The sequence below is a fragment of the Pelodiscus sinensis genome, chromosome 1 (assembly GCF_052426305.1).
Source record: "Pelodiscus sinensis isolate ZL-2025 chromosome 1, ASM5242630v1, whole genome shotgun sequence".
Classification (NCBI taxonomy): domain Eukaryota; kingdom Metazoa; phylum Chordata; order Testudines; family Trionychidae; genus Pelodiscus; species Pelodiscus sinensis.
In genome coordinates this window covers 306892388-306913090 of record NC_143052.1, presented here as the reverse complement: position 1 = coordinate 306913090, position 20703 = coordinate 306892388, and the positions used below count along the sequence as shown (strand labels likewise).

The 20703-nt window shown below is 44.5% G+C and overlaps 1 long non-coding RNA gene across 1 annotated transcript in view; it reads right to left on the bottom strand.

Moving 5' to 3' along the window:
* Window positions 1–2832: 2832 nt before the first annotated feature.
* Window positions 2833–20703, bottom strand: part of LOC142827145 (uncharacterized) — a 63238-nt gene continuing 45367 nt past the window's right edge. Inside the window, exons 2-3 of the long non-coding RNA XR_012901599.2 lie at window positions 13557–13674; window positions 2833–2916 (exon numbers count right to left, since the gene is read on the bottom strand). This is a non-coding gene — a long non-coding RNA (uncharacterized LOC142827145). The remainder of the gene's footprint in view (window positions 2917–13556; window positions 13675–20703) is intronic.

The window sequence follows — 20703 nt, the reverse complement described above, 5'->3', positions numbered from 1 at the left end:
TCTCCCAGCCTCTCTCTTCCCCTCTCCCACCTCCTTTTCCCAGTCTCCCCGAGTTTTGTTCAGTAAAGAGAGTTTCTATTTTTGACCACATGTTTTCTTTATTTTGTACATCAGGAAGGGGGTCTAGGGAGGGGTAAGTGGAAGGAGGTGAGGAAGGAATGGGGCACGAGCCCCCGATGGGGAGGACTGGGGTGGCTCTGCGGGCTCCTCGGGATGGAAGCTCTCCTGCAGCCCCCCGATTGACCCCACTCCTCCCCGATGGCAGCCTGCGGCAAGTGCAGCCGGGCTGATGGCCGAGTGCTGTGATGTGCCGAGTGTGGGCATTCAGGGCACTCCAAGGCAGGACTGCTTTGCTGTCCCTCATCGAGTTAGACAAGCGAGCGGGGAACCCCTGAGAACTGTCTGTCTGGGGTGGAGGTCAGGTCCCTTTAAGCACAGCCCTCGGCTAGCCTGAGACAGCAGCTCCACGCTCTAAGTCCTAATCTGATGTCCTGCCGGCACCGCTTCCGGCCAGCCTTAACCTCGGTTCAGTGTCCACTCAACGTGGACATGCTAGTTCGAATTAACAAAATGCTAATTCGAACTAGTTTTTAGGTCTAGATGCACTAGTTCGAATTAGCTGAGTTCGAATTAACTAATTCAAATTAAGTTAGTTCGAATTAGTGCTGTAGTGTAGACATACCCTGGGAGTTTTTGGTTCGCCAGCTCTCAGTGTCAAAAGGGGAAGGGTCCATGAGAAATCAGGGCCCTGAGACTGACAGATCCCAGAGACAATGGTAAGCAGCCAACACTCCAGCTCGGCCTGATTGACATGTTGGACAGGCCAGTGAGGAAAGTGAGAGGCCAGGCCCCGTCCTCCCTGTGAGCTGGGATTGTTCTGGGTCTCTCTGAGCAAGGAGAGAGCTGAGGGTATGTCTACACTACCCCGCTAGTTCAAACTAGCGGGGTAATGTAGGCATACCGCACTTGCAAATGAAGCCCGGGATTTGAATTTCCCGGGCTTCATTTGCAAGTGCGGTATGCCTACATTACCCTCCTAGTTCGAACTAGGAGGGTAGTGTAGACATACCCTGAGAGACAGCTAAGAGGAGCAAGCTGTGTGGAGAAGAAGTCCTGCAGCAACAGAGCCAGGCACAGACAGCCCTAGGAGTGCAAGCTGTGCTGAAGGGCAGTTTTGCAGTAACAGAGCCAGGCACACGCAGCTCAAGGAGTGCAGACCCTGTGTTGAGCAGCAGACTGGCAGTGCTCAGAGAGCCAAAAGGGACAGAGAAGCAACACAAGGAGCTGGAGACTGGCAAAGCAGCACAGCCTGCAGCTGGATATGGTGAGCAGCTGTGACCTGCAAAGTGTGGGGAGAGGCTCTGGGCAGGGAGATATCACCAGCCAAGAGGCCCAGCAGGCCAGACTGGGAGAGGGGTCTGGCCACTTAGAGCTTGAGGCTGTGTGGTCACTGCCAGAGCAAGCGTGTCCAGCCTGCAGCCCCCGTGCAGCACATCCAGGGCCTCTAAGGCTGTGTCCAGACTCAGGGTTTTTTTCGAAAAAAGTAGCCTTTTTTCGAAAAAACGTCACCTGTGTCTACACTGCAGCCGCGTTCTTTCGAAATTAAATTGAAAGAACGCGGCTTTTCTTTCGACGGCGGTAAACCTAATTCCACGAGGAAGAACGCCTTTTTTTGAAAGTGCTCTTTCGAAAAAAGGCGTTCTTGAAAGCAAACAGGGCTTTTTAGAAAAGAGCATCCAGACTCACTTGCTGCTTTCTTTCGAAAAAGCGGCTTGCTTTTTCGAAAGTTCCGCGTGCAGTCTAGACGCTCTCTTTCGAAAGAGGCTTTTTCCAAAGTATCTTTCGAAAAAGCCTCTTTCGAAAGAGGCTTTTAGTCTAGACATAGCCTAAGGGGCCTATAAGGAAGAGACTGTGGACTGTCCTTACACTCTGCAGACTGCTGTTCTGATGTCCCTGTGCTACAGAGCAGGGCTGTGTGTTCTCATTTAACCATTCTCATTTTTTCTTATTCTTTTCTCTTTATTCAGTTGATGTTTAATAAATTGTATTTGCTTTGAACCTTATGAAATGATCACTGGGCCAAGAAGGCCTGCAGTGTGAAGAGAGCACCTCGGAGTGGGGACACCCTAACTCCTGCCCCTAGTGACTGCAAGGTCGGGGATTAAGCCCCAGGAAACCTGAGCCCAGCCTTGTTGGGGTTTTGAGGGCTCTGCTACTCAGGAGAGTGGAGCCCTCAGGATCAGGGAGGCCGTGGGGTAAAGGAAGTGGGAGCGGAGACTCAGATCCTTTCGCTGGTCCATTTCACCGGGGTGGTATAGAAGCCAGGAAAGTTCTCCACAATAGCGGGACCATTCCCCCGCTTACACACAGTTCACAGCAAGTGAGAAGACAATAATAGGCATACTGACATGAAAGCAAATAATCCAAATGGACAAAAACAGAAGGCACAAACTATAGTTGAGGGAATTAGAAGTTCACCCTGTATTTTCCATGGAAGTCACTGTCAGTGTCGAGTGAGAAACCCTGCACCTACGCTAGTAACTTTTTAATAGTCCCTTTCTCCTTGGATTGACTGATTATAACAAAGACAACTTCTGTACAGAGACTTGTGAATACAGCTCAATCTGGTACTACATACAGATGTCCAAATAGCTGTCAAATTTCCTCATATTCATCAGTTTAATGAATTCAAGCAGCTTTCTCATTTGAAATTTCTAAAAGCCACTCTCCTCTATTGAAATGGAATTGAAGTCTTTTATAAAAATAAATGTAAAAAGTTAAACAATACGTGCAATAATTTAGAGATTAAAAATAGAGATCTGAAAGTAATTCCTGGGTCTTTCCACAAGCATACCTTACAATTCAGGGGTTTCTTATAGTTGTTTCATGTCAGTGCTTACTCAAAAGAAGCTTTCACTGAATAAGAGAGATAAAAAAGAAGTTTCCAAGTAGATATATGTTTGACTGAAGGTACAAGACGCACACACAATATATTTGGGTATTTTAAAAACACTTTTATGTAATTTATATTTAGGACTGTGAGAGAGTATGTATGTTCTAGACTATAAAAAAAATGGAGAAATCCAACAAAATAAAGTGCTTCCATCTGTTGATGACCCTGGTCAAGTGTGAGGGGAATGGCTCCTATGACACTAATCTATTTCTACTTGCTAAATTTATAACCTATAGTATCCTTTTAAAATGCATTTTCTCGTGCACTCAAGGAAGGCTACTGGAATGCAGATGCAATCACTTTCATCTGTAACTAATTGCAAGCAATCACAACATGAAATTATATTTCCAGGTCTAGTTAGATGAAGAATGTGTCTCCTGAGTATTTGTGCTGCACTTTTGCATTGCCTGACCTAGCAGACAGAAGATTCTGTTTTATTTCTATGTCACAATGACCGGAACCTTCCATTACTATCTTCACATGCAGTAAAAGTAACATTTATTTTGGGATTTACATCAATTAAGATGGACAACATTTTTTTTTGCTGACATCAAGAAAGGGTAGTTATATACGGGGGGTGGGGAGGCTCGCAGATTTGCTGGGCCCCTGGGCAAGATGGGGAGGTCACTCTACACTCCTGGAAGGGGTATGGCTTTGGGTAGAAGGAGCAGGACTGGGGGCAGCCAGCCTTCAGTGGCACTTGTAGTATGCCGTGCCATCCCCTTCCCCCCAATCCTCAGAGCTGACCTGAGTGCACCACATGGGGTTCTGGTGGTGAATTAAGGGCCTGGGGCTTTGGCCACTGCTGCCGTAGCTGGTAGCCCTCCGTTCTTTTGAATCGAGCGGTCCCAGGGCACTTGCCCCCTTGCCCTGGTTATATACTGTAGAATACTTGTTTATATCAATTTGTAGAGGGCCTATTCTTTGTATTGGGCTGCTACCTTGTGCGCTTAGCTGCATGTCCTGATCTCAACTCTCATACTCAAGGGATCAGCCCCAGCTATTTCAAGTTGCAAGCATGAAAATATTTTCAAGCATAGTTTCAGTAACTGGCACAGATTCCAACAACACAGACAGCAGTTTTTCTGCTGCCCCAGGGCCTTTCCTTACAGTTGCAGAGTGATTAGCTGGTTAACTAAGTTTAATTAGGGCAACAGCAAAGGAGTGGGTTTGGAAGTCTCCTCAGGCTGTGGCTGTAGATACAGAAAGTATAGTGTTGGAAGCAAATGTAGGCAGCATGCTGCCAAAAATAGGATTGGCATCAAGTAGCTATCTATGCAAGGGCTCCCAGCAGTGTATATCAGTGGGTAATTTTTCAAAAACAACTTTACTGCAGACAGATCAGGAGGAGTTTAATACACCACAGTATCCCAAAGCAGAGCTAAAACTCTTATCACAAGAGCAGGAACATTGTCAAAAAGTTTTCAACACCCATGTCCTGTCTATAACAAGGAAGTTCTCCGATGGTCCAGCCATGGCTTCTGAGGTGCTACCAAACATGGCTCAGTTCCGTCCACACTTGCAATTAAACTAGTGAAGCAGCACTCATTACTGACACCTTTTGTCAGTATCAGAAAAAAAGTTTCCCAGTGTAGACAAATGAGTGTTGATTGAACTCTGTTCATGTCCCAACCAGCAGGCATCTCACCTCATTTCAGCAGGGTTTACCATACTTTTCACTGAACTCTAGCCATGCCAACAGAGAGGATAATTTGTCAGTACCAGGTGGAAGAACAAGGGCTCAACGTCAAATGGTTTTCTATACTTTTGGCTATTAGAGTTCAGAGGCATATACAGAACCTTAAAGTCACAACTACAGTAATCATATAAATAGTGAGCATTAGCAAGTAAGACCGTGAAGATAAGATCAAGGAAAGTGATCCCCACTAAAGGTGGGTATAAACCAGAACTCCAGATCCAAATCGTATATAACTCTGTCTCATTAATGAGCTAGAACAAAAATGTATTTTGCATAGCTGGATGGTGTACCTTAAGCCGACCTGCCTGGTCTAGTGTAAACCTAGGCCAACAGAATCTTCATAATTCATGAATTATGTATTGCCCCAAGTAAGTAGCTTTCCCATTCAGACAATTGACCCCTTTTAAAAAAGCCCCACAAATTAAAAAAAGACTTGGGGCTTGATTGGTGGTTGCACATGTAAAGAGATTGTTGCTGCTATTCTTCAAGCAGTTCTGATACAAATGGCTAAAATACACCACCCTGGTTCTCTAGCAGCATTTACACTAGAAATATGTAAGTGCAAACCAAAGCAAGTCTGGTGATGGAATGACCAAAAGGCAGGGCGCTTGCAGTAACAAAAGGGATAGCATGATAGCTACATCACTGAACTGGATTTAGGGGATTGAGATTCAATTGCTGAACTATTATCTGTGGTTTGTAACCTATCCTTTAAATCGGCTTCCATACCTAATGACTGGAAGGTAGCCAACGTGACACCAATATTTAAAAAGGGCTCTAGAGGCGATCCTGGCAATTACAGACCGGTAAGCCTAACTTCAGTACCGGGAAAATTAGTCGAAAAAATAGTAAAGAATAAAATTGTGAGGCATGTAGAAGAACATAATTTGTTGGACAAAAGTCAACATGGTTTCTGTAAAGGGAAATCATGTCTTACTAATCTATTAGAGTTCTCTGAAGGGGTTAACAAACATGCAGACAAGGGGGATCCAGTAGATATAGTATACTTAGATTTTCAGAAAGCCTTTGACACGGTTCCTCACCAAAGGCTCTTGTGTAAATTACATGGCCATGGGATAAGAGGGAAGGTCCTTTCTTGGATTGAGAACTGGTTAAAAGACAGGAAACAAAGGGTAGGAATAAATGGTAAATTTTCAGATTGGAGAGGGGTAACTAGTGGTGTCCCCCAAGGGTCAGTCCTGAGACCAATCCTTTTCAACTTATTCATAAATGATCTGGAGAAAGGGGTAAGCAGTGAGGTGGTAAAGTTTGCGGAGGATACAAAACTGTTTAGGATAGTCAAGACAAAGCAGACTGTGAGGGACTCCAAAAAGATCTCACCAAACTGAGTGATTGGGCAACAAAATGGCAAATGAAATTTAATGTGGATAAGTGTAAAGTAATGCACATCGGGAAAAATAACCCCAACTTTAGGTACAGTATGATGGGGGCTAATTTGGCTATGACAAATCAGGAAAGAGATCTTGGAGTTATCATGGATAGTTCTCTGAAAACTTCCACACCGTGTGCAGCGGCAGTCAAAAAGGCAAATAGGATGCTAGGAATCATTAAGAAAGGGATAGAAAATAAGACACAGAATATCTTACTGCCTTTGTATAAAACTATGGTACGCCCACATCTTGAATTCTGTGTACTGATGTGGTCTCTTCACCTCAAAAAAGATATTTTGGCCTTGGAAAGGGTTCAGAAAAGGGCAACTAAAATGATTAGGGGTTTGGAACGGGTCCCATATGAGGAGAGGTTAAAGCAACTGGGACTTTTCAGTTTAGAAAAGAGGAGACTGAGGGGGGATATGACAGAGGTATAGAAAATCATGAGTGATGTGGAGAGGGCGGATAAAGAAAAGTTATTTATTAGTTCCCATAACAGAAGAACTAGAGGACACCAAATGGCATTAATGGGTTGCAGGTTTAAAACTAATAAAAGAAAGTTCTTCTTCACACAGCATGTAGTCAACCTGTGGAACTCCTTGCCAGAGGAGGCTGTGAAGGCTAGGAGTATAACAGAGTTTAAAGAGAAGCTAGATAATTTCATGGAGGTTAGGTCCATAAAAGGCTATTAGCCAGGGGACAGAATTGGTGTCCCTGGCCTCTGTTTGTCAGAGGCTGGAGAAGGATGGCAGGAGACAAATCGCTTGATCATTGTCTTCGGTCCACCCTCTCTGGGGCACCTGGTGTTGGCCACTGTCGGCAGACAGGATACTGGGCTAGATGGACCTTTGGTCTGACCCAGTACTGTTACCAGATTTGCTCAATACTCTGGGGTATGCTCATTTATCAGGGTTACCCTTATGGGACTGGGGGAAGGTTAACAATTCTATCAGTGTGCTGTTGGTGCTTACTTGTGCTCTCATATGGAGCTGAATTCTCCCTGCTGCCAATTACCCCTCCCACTGGAGCTCTCCTGCAGGAACTAAGTTCCTTAGGATGGGGTTCTTACCACCTTGGCAACACACACAGACACTCACGCCCACTAATCAGAGCATGTCTGAGAGGACTGGGTACTCAGCACTCACAAGCTGACCCCCTCATATGTCCCTGGACTCAGCTGGCTGGGTTTCACAGCAATGCCACACTGCATCCTCATGTGCCTTTGGACTCCGTGGGCTGGATTAAACAGCACTTTAAGCTGCCATCCTCATAAGCCCCCAGGTTCAGCACCTCCTATCCCCACTTTCACACCACAGTCATTCACTGGTAAACCACACGATGAGCAAACCCCACTGGATTTTGGGCACTACAGGGATCTTTTGCTTGGGTACAAGAAGTGTTGTTGCAGAGCGAATGGGGAAGCCAAAACAACACCCCTTAAGGAAGAGTGAGCAAAAGAGAAAGAAAGAGAGAGAAGCAACCAGTTTAACAATGAAAGTGATTTATTTCTGAGTAGTGAATAGATATCAAAAAGTTACAATATTAAATCTAACAATTACAATATTAAATCTAAATTGAAACTGATTACAAATGTTAGGTAACCATATAACAGTTTACACAGGGCAGGATCACGAGGCTATGCTTAGAGAGATAGTTGATGAGAGAGAGAGAGACCGCACCACTCCACGGAGCTTGCACTGATCGGGGTTCCCAGATGATGATGGTAGCCGGGGGTCCAGAGGGCAGGAGAAAAGCAGGACAGAGCCCCCAGCACGATCAGACAGGAGATGAAGAAGTCTCAATGGAACTGATGCAGTTTAAGTCCAGGTATCAGAACAGTTTTTCTTGGAGCAAAGATAGGCGTTTTTATAGGGATAGTTCAAAGAGAAAGAGGAGAGACAATAGAGACTGATCACCCCTGGTTATGGGTGATGTTCCTTGAACGAGCTCACAATGCAACTAGGCAGTTTCAGTATTTTAGATGTCAATAGGATCGTTACTAGAATTGGTCTGATAATGACTAATTTGGGTGTGAGCAGGCCTAGATTCATTAGCATCTGGAGCAGGGATTTCCCATCAGGCAGTGCTTCTCTGCTTTCGGTGTCCCATAGTTCAGTGCGGTTCCTGCCTTGGAAGAGCTGCTCTCCATTCTGTATGCTAATGAGATGTCCCTCTGTTCCATCTTTAATGCAAATGAGGCTGGGGTGTTTCCTTAATTATATCACCCTTGTCTGAAGCAGTTTAGGTGTGTCTTCTCCGGCCTTTTCATTGCTTTGTCTTTGATTCTAGCAGAGGCCTGAGGGAGGGGAATGGTTTTCCATGAATGTCACTCCCTGGCTCCCCAAGAGCACAAGGCTGACAGGTGACCATGTTCTGGTTTCCCAAGAATCACAGAGCTGGTGGGTAACAGTATGGCCGTTCTTATGTTCTTATGTAATCCCCAACTCTGCTATGGGCCTCCAACACAACAACAAAAAACCCACACCATTGCAGGTATAAGCATTATGTTTACTATTTGGACTAGCCCAGGGCTGAAGAAATTCCATGAAACTGTTTGCTAAAAAGTTATTCACTCTCACCCCCAATCACATGTAGCCCTTCTGCTGGGTAGGCCTGGCAGGAACCAGGGCTGGGTTCAATATCTTGGGGTCAATCTCACAAAGAACCGGCTCGAGCCCCCACCCAGTGATCTGGGAAATTCACGCACCCCTGGGCGCCTCTGAGAGGCAATGCTTCCCCACTCGCAAGCACTGAGTCTGAGTGTAGGGAAAGAACATTTAATGAAACAGAGGAAGAATTCATACGGCATTAGCTTGGAGAAAACACCACAAACAGAGTTCATAAGCCAAACATGAGCCCCCACCCCGGCCAAGATTCGCCCGAAGTCCACCAAAAGTCTCTGTCCCCCCAAGTCTCTGTGCCACCCAGAGTTCCAAAGTTCACCCGCAGGGTTTCACCTCCCAACCTGGGTAGAAATGGGGGTGGGGAGATAGATAGGGGGCACCTTATACGAAACTCCGCTACGCTTCACCAGCTGTCTCATCCCACACCTCTGGATGCTCCGCTGGGCACCTGTCACCGCTTCTCGCCTGCTGCCGCTCCACGCCACGCCACTGGTCGCCGCTCCGTGCCTGCCGCCGCTCCATGCCACGCCACTAATGGCCGCTCCTCGCCTGCCGCCGCTCCACGCCACGCCGCTAATGGCCGCTCCTCGCCTGCTGCCACTCTACTGGCTGCAGTAGGTCTGGCTCTCAGCCAAACCAGTGATTTCAGCTTAGTGATTTCAACTCTCAGCCAAACCAGTGATTTCAGCTCTCAAATGAATCCAGCTTTCACTGGACTAGCAAACAAAAAGACTCCTCAGGAAGTCTGCTTTAGGTCTGTCCTTAAAACAAAGGGGGAAAAGGTGCAGGCTGGGCCAGTCTTATAGCTCACACCTGGTAGGTGTGAAGCAGGCTGACTCAAGTCCTTTAACCCTTTCCCCCAGCTCTGTTCACTCAACTCTGGAAGGGGGGAGGCTTGTTCTTCCGAGACCTCTTACCATGATGGTGGTGTCTCTCCTGCAAGCACTGGTGGCATGTTTGACAGTTCCCACATTTAGGGGTAGCATGATTAGTGACCCCCCACAACAGTCCCAAATTATATACAATTCTCCACATTCCATTCCAACACTGACCCTCCATCAGCCCTGGCTGAATGGGATTTACATAGCCACACCTTGGATTCTCTCCTGAGCAGTATTTACATGTCAACAGTTAACAGTTAATTACCTTGTAGAGCTAAACAACTGTAGTGGGCACACCCACCCCTCCTTTCAGCTGGCTGACAGCAAGCAGCAGTTCAGCCCCTGCTTACACACATTTCCCAAATTTGATATCATTCAAACTGTCCAGCAGATGACAATAGACAACAAAATGAAATCCAACAAAGACAAATGTGAGGTACTACACTAGGCAAGAAAAACCAAATGTATAAATACTAAATGAGGGACAACTGGCTGGGCAGCAGCACGTCTGACAAGATCTGGGGATTGTGGTGGATCACAGCCTCAAGTCACCAATGCAATGTTATTGGGGGGAAAATACAATTCTGGATTACATAAACAGAGGCATAGCATGCAAATCATAGGAAGGGATAGTACCATTCTGTTTTGTCCTGGTTACATCTCACATGGAGTAGGGTGTCCAGTTTTGGTCAATGTGTAGAAAGGATGTGGAGAAACTGGAAAGGATTCAGAGGCAAGTGACAAAGATGATGAAAGAGATGGAACGCAAGCCATACGATCAAAGGCAGAACAAATCAGATATAATTATTTTGGAAAAAAAGAGATTGGGGGTGGGACATGACAGTTGGCTTCAAATACTTAAAAAGGCTGCAAAAAAATAAAGATGAAGAGGGCAGGGCAAGAGGCAATAGGTTCAAGCTACAGTGCAGCAGATTTAGATTAATTCTCAGGAAAAATTTGCTAACTGTAAGAACAGTAGGGCAAAGGAAGTTTGTGGAAGGGCTTTCACAGGAGGTTTTCAAAAGGGCTGGATGGCCATATGTCTTGGATGGTTTAGTCACAACTAATCTTGCATCTTGGCAGGGGAACAGACTAGATAACCTTTGAGCTCCCTTTTAAACTTATGATTTGATTTTCCCCTATATCTTTCATATGACACTTGTTTGGCAAACTCTGTACTAGCTGATTGGAGCTTGAGTTTCATACATATTTAGCATGTGGTTCAGTGGTACTTGCTATTGGCCAAAGGCATCCCCATCACAAAGAATTTATGTTAACATTGGCCATGACAGTTCCTTCATCCAGAATTTTGTCACCATTAGGCTAAAATCAGTTCCCTGGGAGACATCCGTATGAAATGTGCTTCTTAATTAGCCTGTCTCAACTAAACGGAGTACATTATACTTGCAGAATGATCAGACAGTGGAAGATTATATATGAATCACCTACTACATGTGTTTCAGCTCAATTTGGCTTCATAATGATGTAGTATCTGGGAGAAGAAACTTGCTTTTTCAGTTCTTGATATCTTTAATACAATAACTGTATCGAACACACATAAAAACTTCCTAATTGTCAGAGAGGTTAAACACTGGAATAAATTGCCTAGGGAGGTTGTGTAATCTCCATCACTGAAGGTATTTAAGAGCAGGTTGGATAGACACCTATCAGGGATGATCTGGATGGTGCTTGGTCGGGCCGTGAGGGCAGGGGAATGAACTTGATGACCTCTCAAGGTCCCTTCCAGTTCTAGTATTCTATGTTTCTATGATAATGGGCAATTCCTATCAATTAAACTTTTAATTGTTGCCTGCTCTTAATACTTTAAGGCTACGTCTACACTACAGGCTTCTTGCTCAAGAACGGCCGTTCTTGCGCAAAAACTTGCAGAGTGTCTACACTGCACTCGTGTTCTTGCGCAAGTAAATTTACAGTAAAGCGTCAGAACAGACGGCTTCTTGTGCACAAGTTATTCCTCTCCCCACGAGCAATAAACTCTCTTGCACAAAAAGGCAGTGTGGATGGGCAACAGAGGTTTCTTGCACAAGAAAGCCCTATGGCTAAAATAGCCATCAGAGCTTTCTTGTGCAAGAGAGTGTCCACACTGCCATAGACTCTCTTGTGCAAAAGCACATGGCAGTGTGGACATGCTCTTGCACAAGACCTTTTGCACAAGACCTCTTGCGCAAGAAGCCTGCAGTGTAGACGTAGCCTAATATGATCAACATAACTGGCTATGTCTTGTACACAAAAAATTAACACACGTGTCTTAACCTTGTTGTGAAGATCTGGGGAGAGGGAGGGAATCTGTAATTGAACAACCACTGGTCTATACTAGGAGCTGAGTTCAAGATAAGATAAGCAACTTTCAGCTAAGTTAATTGCATAGCATAAGTCAAAATATCTTAACTTGAATTTTGGCACCGTCCACACGGTGGGAAGTCAAAGGGAACACACTCTCCCTTCAACTTCCCTTACTCCTCATAGAAGCAGGACTACCAGCATCGATAGGAGTGCCCCTCTCAATTCAAACTAGCGTGTCTTCACTAGACCCGCTAATTTGAACCCCAGAAGATCGACTGCAGCTGCTTCAATCTTATTTGTAGTGTAGACATGGCCCAAGTGTGGCAGTTTGGTACCACTCCTGTCACTTTCCCTCCTGTGCTGTTTACGAAGCCTATATACACCACAGCACTGAGAAAGAGATTTTAATGTGCTCTTACCACATAAGATCCCACCCAGCTGCTCAGGAGCTGACAGACATGAGTTTCACTCTCCCCATTTCAAGGCTAAAAGAAAACAGCTGCACAACTCCACCTCTTAGGTGAAATTGACAATCCTTTATAACAGCTACCCAAGGAACACTGTAGGCCAGAAATCCAAATCTCATTTTAAGAGATTATGTATTTCAATTGCCTCAAAACTAGCCCTGGTTTTGGATCCAAGGCTGAAACTAATTGCAAAATTCAGATTGATATCTCAGGGCTCTGGAGATGTCTGGCTTAGAAGTTTCGTGTGGGGCTTTTTTTAGCCACATCTAATAATATCATGACTTTTGCATTTCAGAAGAAGACTAAACATTGATCTGACCTCATGTAGTCATCTAGAGCCATACAAAATGACTCTGAAATACTGCCACACAGAATCATAGCATTTTTTGCCCACTCTACGCTGATGTGAGGGACTCGGTGTGAGGAATAATGCAGAATCTGGCTCATTACACCTACTCTAGGCCCCTATGCACTCTGGTGCTCCACAGCTAATCCAGAGCCCAGGTGGCAACTTGGTTTCTTTCACACTCACCATACATGCAATACCTTTTCTGCACTCCTTTGCAGGAGCACTACCCTTTTGCAGAGACTGGTTTCTGCTCTGATATACATAGGAAATCATAATGATAAGCTTGAGGAACAAGATGGGGTAGCTTTATATCCCATTTAAAAACCTAAGATTTTTTTCCCTAATGTAACACTGGTTTCATCCCTCCCCCCGTCTTTAGATTGTGAAAAAGTTAAGGCAGGGATTTTGCCTATTTTTCTGCTTAGAAAATACCTAGCACACTGTGGAAACAACCAGCAGTTAAGAGAAGGATAATCAGCTTTACAGTGCTATACATAAAATAGGCAGAGGGGAATTTCTCCTAACTCTGCGATTCATTTAAAACCCTTAACTGTGAATGGATTATTCCTGCTTTAATATGTACTGGAACACCTAAGAGGTCCTTCCCACCTATAGTCAATGGACAACATTACTGATCATAAAATTATCATGATGCCTTTTAAAATCCAGCTGCAGTACTTAATTTCCCTTGTGATTAGAGAAGTCACCAGAGTGCTTTGTGCCTCGCTTCCAGCGTGTAACAGCGATAACACTTCCTTTCTCCTGCTTTTTGTCTGTCTTGTCTATTTACCCTGTACATTCCTCAGGGCAGGACATGTCTCTGACAATGCATATACAGCACCTTCCACCAAAGGGGTCCCCAAATCCCAACTGGGCACAAATACTTACTATAATAACTCAAGTGTGTTGTATGTTCCATCCTTTAACGTTACTGCCAGACATCCATTGATGGCCTCAGAGATCGGTTGCTTCCTTTGGGTGAAGCTAGGTTAATGTTGTCACAAACCTGGAGGAAACAAGTTTGAGTTGTCAGGACTCTTAAGATTCAGTCTGATTTGGTGTTCTTTCAAGGCAAGATTTCACTATATCCAGTGCAGGAAGTATTCGTACCCAGTCAGTTTATGGAATAAGACAGTTCCACCTGTATGGCACATGTCCTCTGAAGAGCAGTGGGTCTTTGAGATACTTTGAATGGGTTCTCCTCTACCTGTGATTTAATGTTATTATATAGCAACATACAGTGCAAAATGATTATGATAGATGAAAATGGAAAACTAGGATAGCCTCAGAAACTAGCTTCTTGATTAACAAGGTAAACTTAAGATGAATACAAGAAACAGTCAATATAGTTTGGTCTTATAAAGACCATAATGTAAGAACATAAAAGTGGACTTCCTTGGTCAGGCCAATGGTCTATCTAGCCCAGTATCCTGTTTTGCAACTGTGGCCCATGCCAGGTGCCCCAGAAGGAAAGAACAAAACACATAATCAAGTTACCTGCCCCCTGTTGCCCATTTCCAGCTTCTGGCAAACAAAGGCTAGGGACACCATCCCTGCTCTAGTCTATATGGCTATGTCTGCACCAGTGTTTCCCAATTTTATTTGGCCATGGAACCCTTTTAAATTCAAAATAATTTTGCAGAACCCCTAATAGTCTAATATATAGAGCTGAAAAAGTAGACCACAAATAAAGAAGGATAATAAATACTTGCAAAACAAGGTCACGATATGCAGATTAATCTATCAGTCAATTTATATTTGTCACAGTTAAAGTTTTAAATACAAGAAATCACACGACTATACTGAAGTAAAGTATTTACGAGAGCACTGCCTGCACACTCCCATACAAGCAACTGGTTTGACAGCTGAAGCTTCGACTTTGTCCAACGCGGTGCTAGTATATTCGTATTCAGTCACCACATGATCCACATTCTCTGAGAGTGAGTACGGGGATTTACAGTGGTATATAACAGGTGATCACACCATTGACTGACTGAGTGCACAGCGCTGAGTAGTAACATCATCATCCCCACTCTCTGGCTAAGCTGGCATTACACGGGGACACTTATCGTGGCAAACACAAATGAAAATTGTTTTCAATAAAATTCATAAATGCTTAAATATTAATTGTTTTTAAATCATAAATGTTATTGTGTTGGAATTTTCTCACAGAACCCTTATTTTCACTTTGCGGAACCCTAGGGTTCCACGGAACACCATTTGGGAAACACTGGTCTACACTATGAGTTTTCTCAGCAAAAAATATGCTAACGAGGGACTCATTAGCTTGAGTTGTGATCTCTTTTGCATATTTTATGCCAATCCATTTTTGCGCTGAGGCTTCTGCACAAAAAGAAAACTTCTACATTGCTTGGTTTTGCGCAAAAACCCTAGTGCAAAAAAGGATCGGCAGAAAATATTCAAATGAGATCACGACTCATGCAAGAAACTCGTAGTACAGATGTAGATGGAATACTTTGGAATTATAGCAACCGCAACATGCCTATAGTGCACCACATACTACACAGATGTCTTGCACTGATACACAAGCATCCATACCACTTGTGTGACTGTCCTTACTCTGAGCAAGATTAAGAACCATCTCCTCCATGGTGCCTACATACACAACACATGCTGGTATAACAGCTGCAATGGGTACCCAGTCCTCCTACTGCACCCTGCATTGTTGCTACTCAAGGAGGAAGGAGATTGAGTTTATTCTTTTCCCTACATTCACTTTAATAAAATGTATTTCTTTTTCTCATTCCACTGGGGCGAGGGTGTTATTCGGTAGTTGCACTAGTATTGCCTCTTGAGTTTCCCTCAGAGGGAGCAATGGAACTAGTCTGGACCTGGATATGAAGAGGCAATAAGAGCTTTTCCAGGCCCCACATGGTGACCCACTGATTTTCTTCTGTAACATCCCTCTTCCCTCCATCAGAATCCCAGAGGGTGTATCAGTCTCAGGGGCAAGGCTGGAAGCAGGGGAAGTAAAGCAGATTATCAGTTCAGGGGGGCTTAGCCTGGCTATAATACAGCATTTACATGAGCACAGAAAGGGCTCGGTTTCTGCTGTCAAGAGCATAGCAGGTGTCTTCAGACATGCCCTGAATGCAGGGAGGTAGGATGAGTAGAGCAGACACCTACCTAATAGCCCACCAGGTGCATGCAGTCCATGTGGGCAGTGACTTCATACCTAATGGAGACAATTCTCTGTGCTGTCAAAGTTGTTCCTTTTTTCAGTCTGCTGTGGGCTAAAGAGAGACCAAGGTTACTTTCTTAACCACTCAACATGGTGTACTACCAAAGTTATTTGTCCTTCTAGGGAATTGCTTCCTACCTGCCCACAGTTCCACACTCCTGAGGAGCTTAAGAGGGGCTAGAATACTTGACACATCATTTCTTCCTTCCTTCTGGGCATGGTTTGTTCTTTTCAATAGGATTCAAATAGCAACCTCCCCTACCTTCTGGTTATTCTGTGAACAAGAACTCTAAAACTAAACTGAAATTGGAAAGAGGGAGAAATTTAAAAAAATGTTAAAATTGCAACAGGTCTCTTCTAACCTTCCTGAAATACACTGCACATTACTAAAAATGTCATATTCTCTCAGAGCCTAAAAGGTAACTGCTTGGTTAGAAAGTGAATATAAGAAACCCAGTACAAGTTATACACAGTATACGCTGAACAGGTAGTAGTTCTGAAATATGCTTGTCTCAAGATCTGACGCTTCAGTCTGACATTTTAAGTTGTCAGAAAGTAGGAGAGGAAATAACCTAGAGTAATAAAAACATACAGCTCTAAGTCTTTTTTTAAAAAATAAAATTCATTTTAAAACTTTAATGCAGTTTCTTTAATAACTTTTATAGAAAAAGTATAAATAAGGTGATTATTGAACATAATGAATAATTAATATGAGACTTCATCAGTCAGATTATAAAAGCACTAAAAGGAAATCTTAAATTAGGTGCAACCTACAATATGTAACAGGGACAACTGGCAGCCCATACAAGATGCTGTGTTTCTAATAATAGAAAGCTGAAGGAGGCATATGGAGAAATTGAACTCAAATTGTGTTTCCTATGTGTAAATGTGCTAGAGGCACAGATGTCTCAGCAACCTCAATCTGCCAAAACCAAATGTAAGACACAGTCACAAAACAAGGGGGGGGGGGGCAAAGGGGAGAGAGAGAAAGAAATAGCTTGGTAAGAGATCTATAACAAGAGTTTAATGTCTTAAAAACAGATACTTTTAGGAAGCCATTTAAATAGTTACCTAAAAAGTGTATTGGCCTAAAAACCTCATTTTTTTCTACATAAGCCTCCCCTGAAAAAGAGTGCATAGGACTATTTGTACTAAAATGAGCTGGAAAATGTTGGAGTTTCTAGAAGAGTAGGTTAGAATTACTGTGAAGGACCCTGTCAATGCTACAAATCCCACCCATGAAAAATCTTGCAAATGTTAAAAGCAACATGCAAGTAGCTACTGGATTTATAAATTCCTTGACACTCAAGTGATTCTTGTGCAGCTGATGGAGTTTACAAGTCCTACACACACAAAATGTAATTTGCTTACATGTCTCATGACAGAAATAGCAAAGACTTATAACTAAATCTCAAATGGCACAGCCACTGGAATTTTTAAGCTCCATGACAGCTGGTAGAACTGTAAGTCTCATGAGCTAATAGCTATGATTGGCGCTTACAAGATGAGTTTGTAAATCCCAAGAAAGCCATAGATAGTTTACACCACTTTCAAGTTCTGTTGTGTAACCGAGACTGAACTTGCAATGACCATGAAAGAACCAGTTGCAGTTCATGAACTCTAGCTTTTGTGCCAGGAAGGTATGCAGCTATAGTTGATAGCATTTACAAGTTCCACTTTCATGGTGGGCCAGCTGGCAGGTTGTGGGGAAGTGTGAAAGGCAGAGTGCACTTATGACAGCACCACTTCAACAAGTACATTGCTACCTCACAAAAGGAAATGGGAATTAATTTTTTAAGAGTTCATCACCTCAACCTTTTCATTAAGTGCAGAGGAACCTCAAAATACAAATTTGTGCATCATCTTCAAGCACTCATCAGTAAAAACTGCCTCGCCACTACGAGGATTTAAATTTCATTTACACCTCAACCTTGAAAGTAAAAACAACAGGCTTAGTCATGAGAGACGTAAGTCTATGCAAAAAAACAATGTTCATTTGGTAATGTGCCAAGGCATGTTTACTGACACATTCATTGTAATCTAAGTTCTCAGGTCTGAGTGACTTTTCTCTTTGGGATTTCTATCACAGTACAAGTTCTGTCTGAAGCCACCTCTGACATCAAAACAAAGACATGAATCATCTTAAGTTTCCAAACTACATGTTTTTCTTCATCCCACAGGTTTCTATTATTAGAAAGCCAACAACTCATATGGGCTGCCAGTTGTCCCCATTACATATCATAGGTTGCACCTAATTTTAGACTTGGGTCCAATCCTGAAGTCATCGATACAGCCCATATAAAGCTACTGATATTACTGGAAACAGGGAGTAATGCAGTGAAGAATATTACCCTAGTCTGAAGCAGTGTCTTTGGTCTAACCTCTCTCTACTGAAGCCAATGAAGTGGCACCTAGATCACTACATTTGTCAACAAGGGGCTACACTTTGATCTGATTTATGCCTCCTACAATCTCTGTGAAGGCAGTAGAACTACGTGGATATAACCAGGAACAGAATGTATCCTTTGGAATTCACATTTGTTTTAAGGATGGTTGGTAGCAACTTTGCAGCACTATATTTTCTGAAGTATCAGTGGTGGGTAACTCTACATTCTGATCTTCACTTCCACTTAGATAAACATGATATACTTGTTAAGCCAAACAGCACTTCACTTTAGTCCAGAAACCAGTCTGCATGTTTTGTGAAATTGAGTTTTGAGGATGTTTTTAATACATGCTATTTCTGGTTGACTCAAAATGCTGAGAGAATAATTTCTTTCTGCATCACAATACAGACTCAAGAGATGATGGAGGGGGAAAAGTTAACCAGACTTCTGCTGGACACAAAAACTTTGCTCCGCATTTTGATTTGGTTCTTATTTTAGTTCAGTTCTGATTACGTATCAACTTTTTAGCTTGCCATAATCTGATACAGGCAGTTCCCGGGTTACGTACAAGATAGGGACTGTAGGTTTGTTCTTAAGTTGAATCTGTATGTAAGTCGGAACTGGCGTCCAGATTCAGCCGCTGCTGAAACTGATCAGTTTCAACAGCGGCTGAATCTGGACGCCAGTTCTGACTTACATACAGATTCAACTTAAGAACCCCAGGCATCCCCAAGTCAGCTGCTGCTGAAACTGATCAGCGGCTGATTCCAGGAAGCCCGGGGCAGGAGCTTCCTGTAGTCAGCCACTGGTCAGTTTCAGCAGCGGCTGACTTGGGGACGCCTGGGGCAGAGCAGCTGGGGTGCTGCTGGGTTGGTCCAGTAGCGCCGCCGCTCCTCGGCGCTACTGGACCAACCCAGCAGCACCCCACCTGCTCTGCCCCAGGTGTCCTGATTCAGCCACTAATGAAACTGATCAGCAGCGGCTGAATCAGGACTCCTGGGGCAGAGCAGCTGGGGTGCTGCCCAGTTGGTCCAGTAGCGCCCAGGAGCGGTGCTGCGGGACCAACCGGCAGCGCCCCACCTGCTCTACCACAGGCCCGGGGCTTTGCTCCACGTCTCCCTGGTCTGCTGGGGGGGAGGGGGAACCACTAGCTGCGCCCCCCCCCAGCAGACCAGGGACACGGGGAGCAAAGCCGCAGCGGCGGCGGGGTGCTGCGCCTCTGAGGCTTTGCTCTGGCAAAGCCTCAGAGGCGCGGGACCCGTCCGCCTCCCCGGCTTTGCTCCAGGTGTCCCTGGTCTGCTGGAGACGGTCCCCAGCAGACCAGAGGCACCGGGAGCAAAGCGGCAGCGGGAGCAAGGCGTGGCACCGGGAGCAAAGCGTGGCGTGGCACCGGGAGCAAAGAGGCACCAGGAGCAAGGCGTGGGACTCCGCCGCCGCTGCCGCTTTGCTCCCGGTGCCTCTGGTCTGCTGGGGACCGTCTCCAGCAGACCAGGGACACCGGGAGCAAAGTCGCAGCGGCGGCGGAGTCCTGCGCTTCTGAGGCTTTGCCAGAGCAAAGCCTCAGAGGCGCGGGACCCCTCTGCCTCCACGGCTTTGCTCCAGGTGTCCCTGGTCTGCTGGAGATGGTCCCCAGCAGACCAGGGGCACCCGGAGCAATTTTTCTCGCCCCAGAGGTCAAGGTGGCGGGACCGCTGCGCTCTGGGCGGTCCCGCTGCCTGCGAGCTCCGGGGCGAGAAAGCCCCGTTCATAAGTGCAGATCCGACATAAGTCGAATCCACGTAACTCGGGGACTGCCTTTATTTAGAATTGGCTTGCACAAATAAAATGCTAGAGTCTCAGTAAAGGACAATTGATATTTGAATTGCTTATTTGCTCTTATTATCTCATTCTGTCTGAGTGTGCATGGATGAAGAGGATCCTATTAAGATGAAAAGAATAGAAAGCTATAATTGTCTACCCTTAGCTAAAATGACACATCATTCAGCTGGCTGTGGCACAAGATGACAACTATGGTTAATTGTGCCATTTGATACAAAAGAAAGTATCCGATCAGACAGTAAGCAACTTCCTGTTCAGGGGTCAGGCTAATCAAACTGGAAGTCAAGTACCATTTCTGGGTATACCAATGAGATGCCTGTTTTTTTATAAGTACCAGTCTGAATCAAGCCAATTTCCAGAGTTCCTTTAATGGACTTGTTTGAAGCTGAAAGAACGTATTAACATAAGTCTTCTTCAGCATTTATTCCTATTACTTTCATGTTAGGAGCAGTATGTCACAAAAGATACACCACCCCCATATTTTGGCTATTCCAAACGCTCTCCTTTTTCAAACTCTCTAGTTTCTTTTACATGGAAGGCATTTCCTCTTCAGTTTGCTTTAAAGTCAGAAAAAGACCAGCTTGTCTTGCCTCAGAGCGCCTCTCTGCCTCTCCGGTGTAATGCAAAA